The sequence below is a fragment of the Cyprinus carpio genome, unplaced genomic scaffold, assembly GCF_018340385.1.
Source record: "Cyprinus carpio isolate SPL01 unplaced genomic scaffold, ASM1834038v1 S000001230, whole genome shotgun sequence".
In the NCBI taxonomy this organism is placed as follows: Eukaryota; Metazoa; Chordata; class Actinopteri; order Cypriniformes; family Cyprinidae; genus Cyprinus; species Cyprinus carpio.
In genome coordinates this window covers 1-21,651 of record NW_024873947.1, presented here as the reverse complement: position 1 = coordinate 21,651, position 21,651 = coordinate 1, and the positions used below count along the sequence as shown (strand labels likewise).

Below are 21,651 nucleotides of genomic sequence, written 5' to 3'. Positions count from 1 at the left end.
TTTGCAAAACCAGCTGTTTGGTTAAAATGGAGAAATTGCATGGCGCACTTTTAATAGCAACACATTTACATATAAGCTTGATGTGAGCAATGTTTCCTAAATAAATGTAAATGTATAAACCAAATAAAGCAGTTTATGGAAATACAATATTTGTATTAAATTATTTATAAATCATTAAAACAAGTAAACAACCATATAAAAACTCGAAAATTTAAGTTAAGTCTATTTGCCTTTTTAAGTTATCTGTACTTGAACCATTTAAGTTAATTCAATGAAGAGACCAACATTAGGTCAACTCAATTGAAATTGAGTTGTCAATTTTGCCATTACTCAATTTTACTTACGCAACCACTTTAATCAAATCATTTGAGTAGTCTTAACTTATTAGGGTTTACAGTGTAGTCTTCTGATCGGAGATATTATGTGTATCAAGCTATAGCTAAATATGTTTATCATGTGAATTCTTGCTAAATATGCAGTTATATTACGGGCTGTTGGCATGAATTGTATTCGTGATGGAGCGGTGCTGGAGCGAGTGAAAACCACGACGCTCCGACTTTTAAAAAATCCGCTCCTCTTCAGTCAGAATAACACGCACTGCTCATACTCTGCTCGGCAGCGTGTCTCAGACGCGCGGGGAGGGTTGAGCACAATCACAACTACGAGCCCTGAGTGGTGCGTCAGCCGTTTTATTTTGCTGCGTCCATACAATATTTTTTAGAGTGTGAAATATACATTTTCACAGAATGTAGCCTATTCATGAACAATATATTGAAGTTTCTCTAAATCCCAAACAGAGTCCAGACATCAATAAAGCATCTGTTTATGAACATGTTTTATAGGCTTTTTTACAGACGTGACAAAAAACACAAGTTTTTATATATTTTGTAGACTTTATGTGATTTAAAATGCACAAACCAGAAGCACAATATCTGCAGAGAAGGGCTGGCCATTCTCAAAACATAAAATATCAATTTTATTTCAATTTTCGTTTTTGTGTTTCAGAGGGAAAATCATTGTTAAGACATCTCTCCGTTACAGACCATTCTGAAAGAAGAATTTATACAAACGCGTATAAAATGCTTTAAAAACTTTAACAGAAAAAAACCAATAAAGAGAATGTTCAAAAAAAAAAAAAAAAACTTTAACAGAGATGTCTATAGGGTATTTAATAGATCTGACTCCCACGTAAGATTTTTCTAGTTACTAGTCCGTTCATTTGTCATTATTCAACTAATCGCAGGTTTATATTAAATTTACATCTATAATCCATAATAAGCCTTAATATATTCTGCGCTCAAGCACATGCTTTAAGTTTGCCCCAAAGCACAGGCAGAAGTAGCCCAATAATTGTGAAAAAGGAGACATTTTAATTATTTATTAATAAACAAATGTTTTCTTGTCGGCTGCAAGATGAAATTCACAGTGCTGACTCTCTCCACAAAGAGAAATACAACCTTCACAGATTACATAATGCTTTCGTTCTGAATTGATTCGTTTAAAAGACATTTCAAGCTTTCTGTAGATATATTTCTCATGTATGTGAGGCACCCAGATTTTCAGTTATTTCATTATCAGGAACAAAATCACGTGACAGAGAGGGCGCCTACTTGTCATGCATGCATAATAATTTTCGCACAAACACTTGAATATGAATAATAATTCACATTTTGCATATGAATTACAAAGCAATTTTTTTTTTACATGCAATTATCCAAAATAAAACCAAACAAGATTTGCAATAAAGATAAAATATGCACGTGCACTTAGCATCATGCAGAGCAAATCTTGCACTGATATTTTACGGAATATTATACAAACCTGCATTTAAATGTGGCTACAATTTATTTATTTATTTAAAAAATATATTTTTTTACTTAAATTACATGAAAGCAAGTAAAGAATACTGAAGTTGTCTATTAATGAAGCTCTTTTTTACATCATTTGCACTTTGTTGATTATAATGAGAGAACTTGAGTTTAATCATGAGGACGTTTTATTAATCCGTCCATTCTTTAGAGTTGCAATGATTTAGTTAAATCGTGCAGGTTTAATTTATTCGTTTCTTGTTTTAATTAGGCCTAAATAATGGGAGCGAAATGATACAGTGCCTCACGTTTTACTAAAATAAAGAAAATAATTTATAAAACACGCAAGCCTAGCTCACAATAGGTTACCACTCTTAATGCTACGATGCAAAGTAAACCATAATTCCTTTTGAATAATATAACACATAATTCATATTATATAAATAATACTGCACACTATTTAAATGTGTCTAATCTAAATTATGGTGTAGAGAAAATATAAGCACAGGCTCATAGGCTTGACATTTATCCTGCTTGAATTCGTTCTAAGAACGCACATATCTTCATAAAGACTAAACTTTCATCTGTGAATATTTAATATTTTTTCTTTCATTTTCCCCGACTGCAGTCAAATATAACACTCCGGTGAGGCAAAGCTGATGTCTATTTGCGAAAATGTGCTTTGATGCGCTTGTTTGAAAACTTGAAAACTCTTTTAAAGCGCCACTCAGCGGTCAAAAGCTGCAAATGCACTTTACAGACGCCATGGCAGCGGTAGAACCAACATTTTGGATGGCCACCTACTGTACGTCTTTTATTGATTTTTCTGAACATTTCTGCCATATGCACATAAACTGACAGTCATCACTGAAGCTACTACTAAATATTGTAGAAACTTAATTTTCTGTAAAGTTGCTTTGCAATGATTTGTATCGTAAAAAGCGCTATACAAATAAACTTGAATTGATTTGAACTCTTTCCCCGCCAGCATTTTTTTAGAAAGTTGCCACAGCCACCGCCAGCATTTTTGATGATTTTTATCCAAATTCGGCGGCCCTCCGAATATTTTCTGGTATGAATATATGAACATATTAACAAAGTAATGAACCAAGCCTCTCCTTTTAAACAAAAAAAAACTGTTTTATTATATTTCCATGTATTCATGTTTTATCACCACTTGAATGCAGATAGGTTTCATCAGAAACACAACATTTTGGAAAAAAACAGAGAAAAATGCATTTTTATCAAAGTAGTGCACTTTCAAGCAAAATACATTCCGATGTCATATTCGCTCTTAAGTAAAACCTTCAGAAATAAATAAACATTGAATATGAATAAAATTTTAAATTGGTAAAAAAAATTTAGGCACTATATTTTATTCCGCTGTCGCCAGAAGTCGCCATATCTGTTTCTGGTTTACTTGCGCGTCGCCGAAAATGAATTTTTTTTATATCGATGTCTCCAGGATCTTCCGAAAATAAGCGTCAGCGATGTTCATCGCATTGTTGATGCCTGGTCCCCTGCTCCGACAAGCAAGAGGGACAAGGGCTTTAAACTCTACATATCAAGTTATCTGCATAAGTTAAGTTATCTGCATAAGTTAAGTATTTTAATCTAATGTGGTGTGCCAGCAGATAGCGGCTAAGCTAGTTTTTAATGTAATGTAACGTTAGTAGTATAGAAGCTTGTTTTCCTTAGTTTTAAACGCAGACTGTTCGTTATTTTTTGTGATAATTGTAATATCAATTGTATTAACTTGCTCTCCTCTCAGTTTCTAATAAAGTTCAGGGCACAGGTGAAGTCACTGTCAGGGCGTTGTGCGACAGGTCCATGAGGAAAGCAGAGAAACCTCACAGTTTGAGTGTATGGTGAAGTTAGAATTGATAAATAGCCCGGTGTTCCTGATGTTCCTGGGGATTTAGTAAAGGTAATTCATGTTTATTAATTTATAAGTCTTAAATGAGTAGGTAATGAAAAGAGAGGCTAAAATTGGCAGGTGAGTTGACCTTGCTGGTCCCCATTCGGGTTCTTGTTCATGTTATAAGCATGTTACTTATTATAACCCGGTGTTCCCGATGTTCCTGGGGACTTGGCTAAGGTTATTCATGTTTAATATAACTCAAATCTAATGAAAACAGTTATTGTAGGCAGGTAAGTTTCCCTGGCTGGTCCCCTTATGTCCTATGATTATGTCCTAAACAAATGATTAAACAGTGAACAAGCTATGATAAATAAGTATTTAATATGACATTTTACTTATGCAGGTGATACTGAAAGATTCGATTCCTGTGGAGTTTATGCAACACAGCTGCACATGTGTTGCTGGAGCAGCATTATACAACCACTGCGTTGCTTTGCTGTCCCAGTCAGCACATTACTCTGAACTGAATATGCCAGTTGTGCCTCCTGTGCTAAGTTGTACTGAAGGGGAACAGCAGTGGCACAAGCCCAGAACTTTGGTAAGTTTGCACTATAATTATAGACCTGTTGGCTATATTTTCTAACTGTATCCTAAATAACTTGATAGGGTATAAAGGCCATGCCACTTGGAAAAGATGGCTGTGCTGTCTGCTAAACCAAAGTGTAGAGCAACAACCGAGGGTGTAAGGAAAGGCTCAATATTGTAGGTTTATTACAATATGTTGCATGTTTGAATTAAAATACCTGTGGTTATGCCACTTCCCACTCATGAAAGTTTTATGTTCTACACAGGAGCACACTCTACAAAGGCCTGACTGGAGATTTGCCTGATCTGTCCGTCCTTCAGGTCAGTAGGGATATAACAATAGCAAATTTCACTGTACAGTACGATGTATCAACCAAAATCTGTATACCAATATTTCATGAATTTCGTTCCTTTTAATTATACTATGGCCCATCAAATATACAAACACATATTCTGCTTCAAAGAAAAAAAAAAACTGAAATTGAATTGAAATCAATAGGATAATGTTCTCATAAGGGTCCTTCATTGTGAAATTGTATGACATGCATAACACTGAAATTACAGGGAAAGTTACAGGTATGCTAATTGTGGTTATATTATTATTATATTTAGTGTATTGCTAATCAATATATTGTTACTTTCCAGGTGACAGAGGTTTATAAAGATCTCTCTAAAGCTGAGGCACTGATGATCTGCAGCATGGGCATCAGCTGTGAAATTCCCCTGGTCGATTCTGCCCTGGGCAATGTTCAAGCCGGTAGTCCCTTGTCCTACCAACAACCTGCAAGACCAAAGCGAAACCTGTCCTTCCATGCTGCCCCACCACAACCATCTGTCCCTCTTCAGAATTACCGCCTACAGCCATCCAGTTGCATGTTTGTCTGCACTGACCTACAACAGCTTCACCTTAGGAGTCTGGAGGTCACCTGGGACATGGCACACCAATATGAACGTGCTACTAGAGACCAAAGTTTGTGTACTGAATGGCATCAGCTAAGGAGGCATAGACTGACTGGCTCACAATTCAAAGAGATCTGCCAGGTTAAAGAGAAGACAGAAGAAGGTCTGGCTAACCGGATACTGCAAGGGACCCGTCAGACAGCGGCTATGAAGAGGGGGCTCGAATTAGAGGCAGATGCTATCTGTGAATATTGTCAAATAAAAAGGGTCAACCACTTCCCCTGTGGTTTGGTCACTCACCCTGACGCTCCTTGGCTAGGGGCGTCTCCAGACGGGATAATCTTTGACCCTTCAGAGCCATGTCCTTTTGGGCTGATTGAGATGAAATGCCCGAATGTTAAAAGCTACGTTGACTGCCCATATCTGAAAATGGAGTCAGGCAAATTAGAGCTAAAAAAAAACCATGCTTACTACTGGCAAATACAGGGGCAGATGCTAATTACGGAAATGGATTGGTGTGATTTTGTAGTTTCAGCCGAGGAAGACATACTCATCCAAAGAGTTTACAGAGACAGTGATGTTTTGGATACAATCAAAGAAAAAGTAGACAGGTTTTATTTCTCTGTCTACATACAGAAATGTCTAATGCTTCAGGAGTAGGTGTTAGTAGTGTTTCCAATTAAATAATATTGTATGTTCTTCTGTGTTACCATTAAATGTGAAAATGAAATATATTCTTATGATTAAGCACAATCAATGTATTTTAACACTGTGCACCCCAAGAAAAAGACCTGTCATTTATTACCATTGTACTCAAGAGAAGGCAGACGTCTCTGGCACTACAACTGCCTCTTTAACAACTGTAAACTGCAAATTAGTACATGACCATGCCTGTGATTTTTTTTTATTGCTGCACCTTCAGTTCTCACAATTTATAAAAATATTTACAAATTATATCAGAGACAATTTACAAAATGATAATGTTATTTTTTATGAATACTGTATGTTGAACACAAAAATAGTTAATATCGATCTCTTTGGAAGAAAATATGGCTACAGTTACAGTATCTCACTTCATAATCTCCATTTCTCTTGACCAGAGATCCATTTTGGTAGTTTGAGAGGAGACAAGGGACTGTGAAGAATTGGTTTATGCTCCCTGCAATGGAGAGAGGGATAGTGGTGACCCTAACCATTTTTGCTGTTGCTGCCTTGATCAGGTTCCAGAACGCCATCAGATGCTCGTATAAGGGGAATCTAAAATACAGTATTACAATTAAAATTAGTTGACTTGCCATAAGTGCTCAAGAATGATTAAGACAGAGAAGAAAATAATTTATTGGTCAGTCAGTCATTCAGTAAACAGTTATGAGAAGATGTTGATCTTACCTGTTTGTAAAATCTGATGACTTCAAGTCCAAAGGAGTGATGAAGATGAAATGTTTGGAGCTGCTCTCTCAGCGCCTCGATTTCCATCAACACATCTTCATACCACTCCCGGTCCACACATACAGTACGACTGGCCCCGTAGTCATGGTCCACGACCATGATGGGTTGCTCAATGTCTTCATCAGGCCCCGGCGGGTCAGGTTCTGGACTTGGTGGTCGAGATCAGCACTCCCAAACACCAGGCGTGACACCGTAGTGTAGTTATTCCACTCGAATAACGCTGGAACTGAGCCGACTGCTAAAACCCGTCTACCCTTAGCAGTAGTGTGAATTTCATTCTCGTGGAAATGTCGGCTGCATACCTTAGTATGGGTGGTCATCATGCCCTCCTTATTTTGTGCAGCCACTGCACACAAAGGTTGGTGTCCTTCGGGAAGCAGTGGAAGCTCAAATGGGTGTTATATCGACTTGAAGCAGAGCAAAGTGGCACACAGCAATGCTCCTTAGATCCACCTACAGTTTTTAGAACTTAGATGTATCACGCACATTATATCTCTTTTTTTGTACAACAGCAGCAGCACTCATCTTGTTTGTTTATAGCGGATGCGGGTAAAGTAAACCAGAAACCGATATGCCGACTTCTGACAATAGCGGAAGTTCGTCACTACGACAAACCCTGCATCTTCTCATCGGGTGTTGCTTTTTGGAAGTGGACTGGAATCGGAACAAGTGCATGAACTGCAAAAAAGTCATTCTCCCTATTTCTTGGGTCAGTGTTTTATGGTGCTCTAGGAGTGTTCTCAGTTGGAGGGTGATCTCTTTCTTGGCTGGTCCATGATTTTATAACACTTTGGATGAAAGAGAGGAGAGTTTTACAATTACCTTGTGGGGTTTTTGCTTTGTAAATGACAAAAGCATTGAACAAACTGATCTGCAACAGATATGTGACAAATTTCTTTGTCTACTTGACTTCCTGAGAAAAGAGTAGTAATGTTTTCTTGGTGGCCTCTTTGCCATACCTCAACATCTTCCATGTTGTTCCCATGGCATGTTGTGTCTGTTTTTCCTAATTGTACCACAGACACGGGTTTTCATATCAAGTAGGTGCTTACACAGTGGTATAGAGTTGTAAAAATTATCCATAAATGATCTGTAACCATGACCTGCTAGGCGATCAAGAAGAGAGACAACCGTGTCTTTCAGAGCAGCATTTTCTCCACAATAGGGCTTCATGTTAACAGGAACTGGTTTCAGAAGATGTAAGACACAAGATGTGAGACTTTATTCTATATTTGATGGGTTTTTGAGGATTCTACACCCTGAAAGCAAATGTTTGTGTTAGGTTGATACATTTCACAGAATTTGGACACGAGGTGATCTAAGACAGGGCGGACTTTGTACAGCCTGTCAGTGTCATTGGCTGGCCTTGCTGTATTATCATTGAAGTGAAGAAATCTCCATATGATTTCAAACCTGTTGAGAGAAATGTGTGACCTTTTGTCTTCAACAGCACACACACATTCAAGAATGTGGATGATATTAGAATTTATTTTCCTGCACACAGAGCAGTGGAAAGGAGAGAATAGTGAGTCATGTTACAATATAATACAGCTCCATCCACAGCAGTTCTCTCTAGCGCTGCTGCTCTCAATATCACAATAAACAATTTACTCACATTATCTTGTATTTAACAAAACAACAAACAAAAATAAAACAAATTCTGAAATGTAATTTCTCCAGGAAATCATACAGACTTTGCCAATACAACATGGCTTTACTTTCTTTCATTTTCTCTTTTTAAATTTAATGTTTTGTGATCGTATAATGCATTCTCAACATCAATTAAGAATATGAATAGACAGAGGAAGTATAATATATTGAATATAGATAATAAACCACTTTATGTTGAACGTAGAATAAAATTAATGGAAAACATTAAGTAAAACAGCAAATTGAGTGCTATACAAAATACAGTTTGTTATAAACATTTGCAAAACACAGCCAATTCTTAAATGCTATATGACAAAACAATTACCTGCACACAGAGCAGTGGAAAGGAGAGAATAGTGAGTTATGTTAAGATATAATACAGCAAACATCATTTCGAGAAAAGATTTCACTTGATTAGAAAGCACATGAAAAAATGGCGCACATTGAAAGATTATCGAGTTCATGCAAGCAGAAATAAAACTATCAAAATACCCAGAAATATGAACAGAAAACACACTCTAAAAATCAATTAGTGTCCACTGAGTGCAATCCCTCACATACATCGTCTAACGTTCAATATGAAACCCATATTTTTAACAGGGAGCTGCAACAGAAATGACTCACCCACAGCAGTTCTCTCTAGCTCTGCTGCAGATAGTTCAAACTCAGTGCGCTATAGCGCCACCAGCGCAGCCAATAGGAAACGCGATCACATTACAGCAGGATTTACTTAAAGAACCCTCAACTATAATATTTATCCCATTACACATGACCTAGCTGAAGTAGAGGGTAGTTAACATTTCATCTGTAGTCAAAAGTCGTACAAGTACATTAAATAGGTACAGGTACAGTAGGTGGCCATCCAAAACGTTGGTTCTACTGCCGCTCGTACCACCGCCGCATCTGCAAAGTGCATTTGCATCTTTTTAGACCGATGAGTGGCACTTTAACCACAAGTTATCAAACAAGCGCATCAAAGCACATTTTTGCAAATAGACGTCAGCTTTGCCTCACCGATGTGTTATATTTGATTGCAGTCAGAGGAAAAAATGAAAGAAAACCCTCTAGTTTAAAATATTAATATTCACAGATGAAAGTTTAGTCCTTATGAAGATATGTGCGTTTCTTTGAACGAATTCAAGCAGGATAAATGTCAAGCCTATGAGCCTGTGCTTATATTTTCTCTACACCATATTTTAGATTAGACACATTTAAATAGTGTGCAGTATTATTTATATAATATGAATTGTGTATTATATTATTAAAAAGAAAATGTGGTTTACTTTGCATCGGAGCATTAAAAGTGATAGCCTATTGTGAGCTAGGCTTGCGTGTTTTATAAATTATTTTCTTTATTTTAGTAAAATGTGAGGGACTGTATAATTTCGCTCCCATTATTTAGGGCATAATTAAAACAAGAAACGAATAAATTAAACCTGCACGATTTAGCTAAATCACTGAAACTCTAAAGAATGGACGGATTAATAAAACGTCCTCATGATTAAACTCAAGTCATTATAATCAACAAAATACACACGATGTAAAAAAGAGCTTCATTAATTGACAACTTCAGTGATTTTAAATGGAGTCTTCTTTACTTGCTTTCATATAATTAAAGTAAAAATAAATGAAATAAATTGCAGCCGCATTTAAATGCAGGTTTGTACAATATTCTGTAAAATATCAGTGCAAGATTTGCTCGGCGCACATGATGCTGAGTGCACGTGCAGCATTTATTCTTATTTGTCTAACATTTTATCTTAATTACAAATCTTGTTTGGTTTTATTTTGAATAATTGCATGTAAAACAAATATTATTACTTTGTAATGCATATGCAAAAAATGTGAATTATTATTCGTATTGAAGTGTTTGTGTGCGAAAAATTATAATGCGCTTGACAGGGAGGCGCCCTCTCTGTCACGTGATTTTGTTCCTAATAATGAAATAACTGAAAATTTGGGTGCCTCACATACATGAGAAATATATCTACAGAAAGCTTGAAATGTCTTTTTAACGAATCAATTCAGAACGAATGCATTATGTAATCTGTGAAGGTTGTATTTCTCTTTAAAGGCGCGTTCATTTGGAGAGAGTCAGCACTGTGAATTTCATCTTGCAGGCCGACAAGAAAACATTTGTTTATTAATAAATAATTAAAAATGTCTCCTTTTTCACAATTATTGGGCTACTTCTGCCTGTGCTTTGTGGCAAACTTAATGCAATATTCTTGAGCGCGGAATATATTAAGGCTCATTATGGATTTATAGATGTAAATTTTAATATAAACCTGCGATTAGTTTGAATAATGACAAATGAACGGCTAGTAACTAGAAAAATCTTACGTGGGGGGCAGATCTATTAAATACCCTCTAGACATCTCTGTTAAAGTTTTTAAAGCATTTTATATGCGTTTGAATAAATTCTTCTTTCAGAACGGTCTGTAACGGAGAGATGCCTTAACACTGATTTTTCCTCTGAAACACAAAAACGAAAATTTAAATAAATTGATATTTTATGTTTTGAGAATGCACTGTTAAACTTTTTATCGTATTTTTGCGGTAACTTACTGGCAGCACCATTGCCAGTAAGTTACTGTAAGTTCCCCTTTACAGTAGCTTACCTGTAAATGTGGTTTTACGGTAAGATGCCCTTACCGCAATTTAATTTTACAGTAAGATGCTCTTACCGCAATTTAATTTTACAGTAAGATGCCCTTACCACAATTTCATTTTACAGTAAGATGCCCTTACCGTGATTTAATTTTACAGTATGATTCCCTTACTGCAATTTCATTTTACAGTATATTAGTCATTTATTGTAATTTATTTTACAATATTTTAATATTTATATTTTACATTAATGCTATTGAATTTAACAAATTCCAAAAAAAGTGACTTGAGTCCATGTACATCAACATATTGTTTATTGTGCTTTTTTGTCAAACAAAATATTTTATTTTAAACAAATCATCTAAATATTAAAACAAAACTAAGTTACAAAACAAATAAAATAAAATAAAAATCACAATAAAAATGCACTTCAAAACAGTTCCAAACTTCCACTCCACCAATCACAGCAGATCACTGGTGTCAGGTGGCATCAATTCCTTTCTGCATATGGGAAGTAGAGAGAGAAAACAGGGAGAAAGGGGAAAATAAATAATAAAGAAAACAAAACAAAACAAAAAAACAATTACATCCTTGGAGTAACACAATCTCACAGCAAGTTCTACAGATTGTAGCACCAGCACCAGATTTGGTAGCACCGCACATGTGATATAAATCTTACATGTTTTGTCTCTAAGACATGAACAGGTCCCCATTGACTTCCATAGTATTTAATTTTTTCATACCATAGAATTCAAAGGACTATTTGGTTACCAACATTGTTCAAATATAATCTTTTATGTTCAACAGAATAAATAAATTCATTCAGGTTTTGGAACAACATATTTAATGGAACTGCAAAGATTGTGTACTGGTGTTTGGTGTTTGACTGATTGTGGTGGCCTGTCTGGGCCAAATTTTTGTCCCAGTCCAGCCCTGCATTAGAAACTTACCTAATTTGCAGTCTTCCATTCAAATTCCGTAAGCCTCTGCAGGAATGTTGCTACCCGGGAGTTGATGGTTGCAACTTTTCTTCTTGTACAGTTCCACCTGTCTTACGGCTTGTACCGAATTTTGCAGTGCACTTTGTGCCCTCTTCAGGATTGATCCTGACAAAGAATCTAAAAACAAACACAGGTCTTAAATGTTCATATTAACACATACAGTAGTCATCTTTAAAAGCGGCCCTGTGCATTTATCGATTTTAATGACATGGAGGCAAAGAACCACCCAAAACGAAATGACCCTAAATCATTTAATGCACAGCTAGCCATGGATAATCCCGCTTATACCATGGTCATTTGCAAGCACTGACAACTTAAAACTGTTGTTGCTGTTTGCAGAAAGTTTGCAATATTTGACCGGAAGGGACAAATTGACAGTTACTTTCAACAGTTACGTTAGATCCAGCATTCTGCCCACTTTAAATCATACACAGAGATAAAGTAGTGCGTAACATTTTATTTAGGTAATAAATTAATGGAATAGTTATTGTTTTTGATAACAAAAAAATTTGTATTGTAATTAACAAGGTTATGACACCAACATTTTAGATACCAGTGAAATTCTCAATTACAATTTCGATACCACAACTAAAACTACTAACTAATATAAATTAAAAACAAGTTAACAGTCATTAAAGGACAAGTTCGGTATTTTACACTTAAATCCTTGTTTTCAGATCGTTTTTCTGATGAAATAGAATGTTTAAGATTGAAATTTGGACACATGCTGCTGGCCCGAGAACTTTCGGTTTCTGTGGTAGCACCCCCCCCACCTCCACAATGGTTGCATAGGTGCACTGGAACAATCCTTCCTAAAACGCATTAAACTTTCATTTACAAAGACGTGAAACTCACTGAGTGGTCAGGGGTGTTCACTGATATGCTCACAGAAAAATCACTGCAAAAGATGCTTTCCAACAGAGTTTCAAGTCTTTGTAAACGAAAGTTTAATGCATTTTAGGAAGGATTGTTCCAGTGCCCATATGGAACCATTTTGGAGGTGGGGGGGTGCTACCACAGAAACCGGAAAATTCTCGTTAAGAATGAAATGGGGTGTGGGTAATACATGATATACATGAATTTTGGTCATGGAATTTTTTGACAAAATTTTGGGTTAACTAATCCATAAGTAACATAAGTTTTTTGTGATGAATTACTCACCTCTGTACCATCTCCAGCGTAGTGGATGCTGACAAACTGATACTCACAGATTGAACACATAAAAGGGAGCCGAAAAAGACAGCGAAAGCACTGGCAAAGTTATGAAGTTGGTTAGCTTCATAGAAGACTTTTTGACAATGCTGACCATCCAGTGGGTTGCAAAAACAGCAGACTACTACCTAAAACCAAAGACATCCTCAGCTAAATTGTTTATTGTAATAGAAAATCAACAATTATGACTCAAAAATAGCATGATCACCCCGTTGTGTGGAAGGCAATGATCAAATATCCTGCTCAACCGAAATCTTCCGGTCGAACTTGGCTGAAATGAAAAAAAAAGCGGAAAAGATTCTTTAGATATTGAAAATAATGCCATTTTCAACAAAAAAGTGAGTCAATGACCCATTCAAAAGACAGTCCGCTTGCTTTGTTCCTGAATAAATCTGCCGTTGAACGAACTGACTGAATGAATCATTCAGTGACAAAGACAGTGACTTGCCGTCCCCTACTGGCAGTTTTTAGTTTAATTTTTTCAGTTATTTAAATCATTTAATATTTCTACATTCAAAACCTTCTATTTAAAAACATTAATCTCATAAACATATTGTTATCATGAATTTAAATGCATTCATGCATGCCCCTTCAGAGCCTCATTAAAGTCCCAGTGAACAGAAAGTTGCAGACAACTTTTTTCCAGTGTTGTGAAGTATTTCCATGTGAAACGGAATATTAAATAGAGGGCAGGGTTTTACTTTATTTTTTATTTAATTTTTTATTAAGGTTAAATAAATAAAAAAATTACCTAAGTGCTCCTAAAAAGAAATGTAAGTGTAAAGCCCTGCAAGTTATGCATTACAATATGTTAATCACGTAATGCATCTGATAGTCAAAACATATACTTACAAAGCCAAAGATCCTCAGTGCTTGTGGCTCTTAAAAGAGCCTTTGGGCTGTAGTTAGCTCCTGTTGACACAGGGAAAAGAGAAAAAAGAAGAAACTTTATTTTTCGTCAATGATTTTTGGCTAATGAATATATGAACATATTAAATCACAGATCTGGGATCACTTACACAATCAAATGACAATCAACACTGAAAAAAAGGGGAGAAGAAAATCAGTTTTACCAATAATTAGCATAGAATATCTAAAATATTTTGCAATGAATATTTTTCAATTAATCTATTGGTCTGCCTTTCCATTGCTTTAAAAAGCGTTACTATTTTAACATGTCATATTTCTGTCACGTGCAGAGTGAATCGCACGTTGAAACCAGACAGTTTGCAGCATTCAATTGGCTGTCGGTCCAATAAACCTCTTACATCGTGTCTAGACTTTGTTGATGAGAGGATTCGCGAGCCTGCATAATTCGGCACTGAATTAAAATGGCGTTATGAGCAGTGAGTAGATTCTGACTAACTTGAACACCTTTGATAGGTCATTGCGTTCAAGAGTCCAGACATACTAACGTTATGTCTGTGAATGGCTACATTGATGCTCACCGCTGCAAAAACGCGTTGTAAGATTAATTTGCCATTCTCCAGAGAGTGAACACAAATAAGCACTAATATACACTGGAGCGTTTGCCAAATCTGTTGCGCCAATACATTATTTCAGTATCAATTGAGTGTGCTCTTGCTTGCGGTGGACTGGGGGAGAGAGACTGCGAGAGAGAGCGTTTGAGAATTCGCGCCAACGTTACTTTAAATAGTCTAAGTCACACACACATTTAACGGCATTCATTTAAATGACGAGTAAAATATACCATAACTGGTCGTAAAAAATACGGAAAAACCATTGTTTGTGTAAATAAATACCAAAAAAAAAAAATAAAAAAGAAAAAAAAAGAAAAAAAAACATTGGGGTCCATCTGGAAAAGGCAGTCAGTCAACTGTATGACATAATGGGATATGAAAGCGGCAGTTTTTGAGGAAAACTAAAAGTTCCTTCAGACTGCCCTGTTAATAATAGCCTATTAGATTGTATTATTTACTTTCTTCATAAATTTAGCTATATGTAATTGATATTGGTAATGGTTTACGTTGTAAAAGTAACTTATAAAATAAATTCGGTCAAGTAAAAAGTACTTACCTCAGAAAAACTCGCAGATGGCGTCTAAGGTATAACGATCCACTCTGAGAGACGTCAGTTTTTGCGCGCACTCGACACGTCACACAAACATCAGTTTACATTCTGCCAGGTTGTTGCGCGGGGCTTTGCACGTGAGCAACAATTTAAAAATTTGTGAGGTCTAAGCAAAGTTATTATTATTATTATTATTATTATTATTATTATTATTATTATTATTATTATTTAAATATCACCACACCTGTGCTCTTTTAACCTGGCATAAAAATAAAACAAAAAATGCCTAATTTGCCTGTATGGGAACCAATTGTCGATTACTATTATTATTAGGGCACCGAGCACCGATGGTGAGAGGACCCTATTGTTTCTGCTCCATTTATTATTATTATTATTATTATTATAAATCATATTACTACTATTAGTAGTAGTAGTAGTAGTATTGTTGTTGTTTTTTATTGGAGAAAATGCTACTATTAAAATTAACATCCAGTGTGTGAAATGAGAATGATTTTATGATTTTCATCTGCAGAACAAGACGCAAAAAACTATAAAACATTATCATATGACATTTTAATAGGCCTAAAACATTAATACAATATGCATATAGCCCTATGAGTAATACAAGTTGTGGACACAATGACAAAGGCAATGATTACAACGTATAGAAATCTGTCTTCTTCATTTACAGTAGCACTACTGCTTTTGCGTAAACAGTAAAGTACTGTAAATGACCATATACAGTAAGTTACTGTAAAATTCATACAAAATACCCACAATGCAGTGCATATTACAGTAGTTTACCCGTAAATAATATAAAAAATGGTATTTTAACTGGGCTTTTTTGCGGTAAGTTACTGTAAAATTACGGCAAAGTCTAACCAGTGTGGCCAACCCTTCTCCGCAGATAGTCTGTGCTTCTGGTTGTGTGCATTTTAAATCACATAAAGTCTACAAAAATATTAATGTCTCCCAAAAACTCGTGGTGTTTTTTGTCACCTATAAAACATGTTCATAGGCGGATACTTCTACTGATCGTCTGCGACTCTGTTTGGGATTTAGAAAAACCGTAAAGAGATGGTTTAATATAGGCCGATTGTTATGAATAGGCTAACAGGCTGTGAAAATTATATTTCACAACTCTAAAAAATATTGTATGGACGCAGCAAAATAAAACGGCTGATGACGCTCAATCAGGGCTCGTGAGTTGTGATTGTGCTCAACCCTCCCGCGCGGTCTGAGACACCCACCCTGCCGCTGCGAGCAGAGTATGAGCGGAGCCGGTGTTATTCTGACTGAAGCAGGGGACTCGGATTTTTTAAAAAGTCGGAGAATCGTCGTGGTTTTCACTCACTCCAGCACGCTCCTTGGCACGAGTACAATCATGCCAACAGCCCCGTAATATAACTGCATATTTAGCAAGATGCACATGATAAACATATTTAGCTATAGCTTGATACACATAATCTCTCTGATCCGAATACTATAATAAATGCAAATATAATGCAAATATATATAAATGCATCGATCTGTAGAATAAATAAACCAGGGTTTTCCTCCTACATTGAATATTTTTTGGCGGCCGGCAAAAACGTTTTTTGTCCCGCTTAAAGCCTTATTTGATCTGTATTGGGTTTTGTGAGTGAAGCAGGTTACAGACGGAGTGACGGAGAGAACGAGCACAGCGCCCACCTCCGCGCGGGCACTCTCTCCGGCCCCTTTTTAACCAGATCTAAACACAAAGTTGTAAAGGTTTTATTACGCAATGGTGTCCAGGTGCACTCAGGGCGTGTCCAAATCCACTTTTTTTCTATTTTAAACGACGGAAAAAAACACGGTTCGCGCGCGCCGACGTGACTCGGCCGGCGACGCAATGGTCTAAAACGGTTTTCCCCATTCCTCCTTAATGCAGGTGATGGCGTGTTTTTGGGCGTAATGTGCAATAAAACTAATCAGTAGTCTCATCTTCCAACGCAGAGCCAGTTGCGCTCGTGCCCCTGACGATTTTGTGCTATTTACAAACAGCAGGAATTTGGCAAGCGCAAAAGACAGAACGCTCTCCGAGATGAAACGAGCTGCTCGTGTGAGAGCAAATAGATAGCCTAATTCTCCGATACATGCGCTGGACTCATTCATTAATGACATGTAGGCATTTTTATATTTAATGAGCCTACACACAAAAATTTCTTATGCAGAAAAAAATTGACAATCCTTTAATTTTTACTATGTGGGACATGTCTGTGTGCTGCTGTGGCGTCCCTGTGTTTAATAAGCCGCGCGTGCACTAACCAGTGGCGCCCCCCAGGAAAATTTAAATAGGGGTGGCCCGAGATGAGGCCACAGTAAGATCTTGGGGTGGCACATCATCCAAAAATAAATAAAAAATAAAGGTGTTTGCAATATTGACAAAAAACCTGAATCTCTGGTGGATTTCTGGGATTTTATCGATAACGAAAATTAGACAATATTTTGCTGTGTGTATTATTGTGCTGATATCGGTTATTTCTAAGTGGTGCTGACAGCTGAGGCTTTTTTTATTTTTTTTTTTTTACCTTTTACGTTCGCCATTTGTTTCTAAATAGTGTGCACCCAACAGCAACGATGATTGATAAAAGTTCATGGTAGATGCGGCCCACGAGGCACGTAAGCGGCTGTACCAAGCAAATTGCAATCAGTATCAAACAAAATTGATCTTGCAATGCAGAGAAAACAGAAAACTGGCATCTAAAGTGCCATTACGATGTTTTTAACCACTGTTTTAAGGAGCTCTGCGGGACATGGAAGATTTAAACTGGAAGTTACAAATTCTTGACATAGATGTTGGAGAATCAGATTCTAGCCCCGGAGGGCCAACAACTATTGAAATAACATTGAAATGAGGGTTTGAAGAGTTTTAAAAAAATGACAGACTGGGTACCTTAACACTTGAAAGTTTTATTAAAAACGTCCAGTAGGTGGCGCGCGTCACGGTTATAAAGTGAATCTGCATTCGAACCACAATTAAACAAAAATAGACGATTCATATTAAACGGTTGATTCTATCAGGAAACGAACACTCTCGTGTTTTCCTCAGCGCCGAAGAAACGTTGGCTCGTGTTTGGAGATGATTTTTGTTTTTAGACATTTATGAGCGCAAAAACTGAATATGGTTGTCTAAAACGTAAAACTCTTGATTATTAACTTCATTGTTTATGAAACTGTTGTTATAATTCACATGTCACCATTTGAAAGATGCAGGACTTCTGGAGAACAACGTCACTCCTTCGTGTGATGGTAAGCTATGAATGTGATATATAATTGATATGGATCGAAAACTTAATAGATTTAAAAATAGATTTAAATTCAATAGGTAGCCACTCGCAAATCAATCAAGGGCGTGGGCTACAACGCCCCTGGCACTAACCCGCTGCGTTTAAGTAAACAAAGAAAAAAACATCGCGCGCAGGACTTTAAGACCAGGTTTGAGTTGGTCCCACCCTATGGCGCAGATCTATTTTCAGCTCCTTAAAATAGCAATGCGCCTGAACACACCTCTTTTTTAGACCCGGCACGCCCATGGGTTGCACAATCAACTGCAGATTGCTACATTTTAAACGACGTGCTTGGCCGGGAAAAAATGCTTGACCAGACGGCGCCGGACTGCACACGAACAAACACAGGCGCTGCGCCTTGCGTCTCCTTGCGCGGTGTTGCATGATAGGGCCCTCCGTCTTCAGTTCTGTCTTTATTGCTCTCTTCCCGCACGCCATCGAAATCAACTGATCCTCTAAAGGTCTGCAAGACCGCATCCATGTATTCAACGTGGGTGCATTCGGAGGCATATTTTGCTTAATTACCAGCTGGTTGTGAATTGCAAGTCAAAAAAATAATAAATAAAAAAAAAAAAAGAAATCAATTGCCTTATACTTCTTCTTACACCTTGTGACAAGCATGACCGCACATGCCGCTGACATACTTTAAATAAAACGCAACAAAAAAAAATCTATCCCACCCCGAGTCCCAGATGAAGTTTTTTGTGGGTGTGGGTGTGTGAGGTGTGTTTGACAAATCTTTCGCGCATGTCCTAAAGGTCAGCCAGCCGGATTCCCACACAAAGCACACGTCCGCTAAAGTCCGATTCGCAAAGAAGCCTAATGACTTATCCTTTTGAGCGTGATTCAATTATAATGAATGGTTAAGGCGGTTGGTCTGCCCGGCAGGTGTCTGAATCGGTTGTATAACAATCATCCTTCTTTAGAAGAACATACACATCGAAATGAGAAAGTAAGTGTGCTTACCCCATTTAGCTAGAGTGCTTAGTAAAATTTAGCCTTAATAATCCACAGTATGTATAGGCCTCTGCCAATGTGTGGTAAATTAGCCCTACCTTTAAAATCATACTTAGTTTAAAGTTAACTGGATTGAGAATGAAACTATAATCAAAGCACCACAAGCAAGCGAGTTTGCTATCGAGCTGCGTAATTTTTTTTACATTTGAATTGGTAAAAATTACACTATTAACAACCTTTTAAACGCTACTGCTTTTTAATGCCTACTTTGTTAATTAATATGATTAGCTAACAATAATTATTCAGGCGCGTCTATCAAAAAGGATTTTTATCTTCCAAAACTAGGACAAGCCCAGGCGTTGAAATAAATCAACAGCTTTTTGTTGCAAAGATTTTCAAGCACGGATTGACAGTGAGAGTGACCAGGGTACTTATCTGTGTCTGATAACTGCATAATTTGTAAATAGATTATGGGTGATACCCTTTGACATTTCAATAATACGTTTGGTATTTGATGATGCTTTCTGATAGCCTAAACAATAAGTTGTAATGGCTTCCTTTTACTATCATAGCCTTACAGTGATCTGTTCTTTCATGAATAAATAGTACAGCGACAAAAATCACACATTGTGTCTTGTATTGTATTTCTGTTTTCGTTAGTGTATTTATTTTAGAAATGTACACACTTATTGTCAATATCTGAGGCTCTGCGGATCATGTTGTACGAGGTACTCTTTGCTGTGTGTGAATGACCATAGTCTGTCAGCCTCCACCGAATACCCATTTTGGGACCCCAGAAAAACCCGAATAACTGACGAACAAAACAAAAAAAAGATGTACTGTTAATTGTGTTCAATACAAACAAAATTTGCCACAGCAGAAAGCACAATTATACTTTATGATGACAATGTTCTTAGTGGGCGTTTGTAGGAAAAAGTTTGCACACAATACCTAAATCCCCGTTGAAAACTTCCTGTAATATTTATTTATTCTAGTTTTTTATAGCACTTATGAAATCATTTCAACTTTATCCACGGAGCGGTGCGGCGCAGGGTTTCTGGTTCCGTGAGCGCGGAGCCGATTGATTATTAATGGTCGAGTGCGTAAGGGATTGGAGGTTTCATGTAGCTATTCTTAAAAAATGAATAATAAAGAAATAGGTCTTCAACATTACGTGTATAACGTTACTGTTTTTTATTATCCAGCGTTTCTCAGTTAACATTTGAGCTGATAATGATAAAGCCTTATATTAAACTTGTCTTGACCAATTTCTTTGTCATTTGAATATTGATTTTAAGTAGGGAGGCAAAAAAAAATTGATTTAAATGGTAAAAACGGATTTTTTTTGTGAAAAAAAAAATCTGGGATTTTTTTTAGGCCATAAGGCTATCGCCCAGCCCTAGTGCAGCAGTTTGGATCTTTTTATTTTATTTATTTATTTATTTTTTAGTTTAGGCACTTCCCTCTGAAATTAAGTTATAATAACTAATAAACTTTATTGCGCTATGCAGTAGTCAACAATTTGAAGTGATCAAACCTTATCTTTAACATTGTCCTAAAACCTGTTCTGCAAGTTGATACCCTCATAAGGCACTGTCCCTATGAGAGACCAGAGTTCCAACACATTTTATCTCGACCCCTACAGCTAACAGAACTACCCTCCAGCCCCCTCCAGCTGCACTGAAATCCGGCTCTGTTTTTTGGCTGTGGAACTGTGTTTTCATGTTCTGTTGTTGAAACATGCCTGCCCTCACAGCAGCCGGCCCTCTTTTTAGTCATTATTTTCTCGCAGCCCATATTATTATTTTCAATAGACCAAAATAATAACAAATTATCAATTGATAATTAATCATTATTTTTTGCGAAAATCATTGTTATTTGTGAATGTAGGCATTTGAGGCAGGCTTTAAGACCAAGCGGAATCCTCCGTCAGCTGCTCCCGCTTCACAGCGCGCGTCTCGCGCTCACTGACCCAGCTTCACCGTCAGCGGTTTGATTTTATAAAATCAGTTTGAGCAAATACAACTCATTGATCATGAGCCCAACATTTAGCAAGGCGGGTGTGATGAGGTTCGACACAGTTATGCTGAGGAAGGAAGAAAACAGGGGTCGGCTTGCGGCTGGGACGCTCGTTTTTATTTCTCAAAATAAATAAATAAACAATCCTGCGCATCAAGTGTGAACAGTGTGCCCGTTGCACAATAATATCCAAATAACTCAGACTTCTGGTCGTGTCACTCCCCAGCACCAACCCGAGGTCCCAGCTCGTCTCTCTC

At 36.9% G+C, this 21,651-nt stretch overlaps 1 long non-coding RNA gene across 1 annotated transcript; it reads right to left on the bottom strand.

Annotated features, from left to right (window-relative positions):
- Positions 1-11,896: 11,896 nt before the first annotated feature.
- LOC122143298 lies at positions 11,897-14,232 on the bottom strand. The gene is made up of 3 exons (XR_006159096.1): positions 14,096-14,232; positions 13,929-13,988; positions 11,897-11,981 (listed from the first exon to the last, which is right to left on the bottom strand). It is a non-coding gene; the product is annotated as an uncharacterized LOC122143298 (long non-coding RNA).
- Between the last annotated feature and the right edge of the window lie 7,419 nt (positions 14,233-21,651).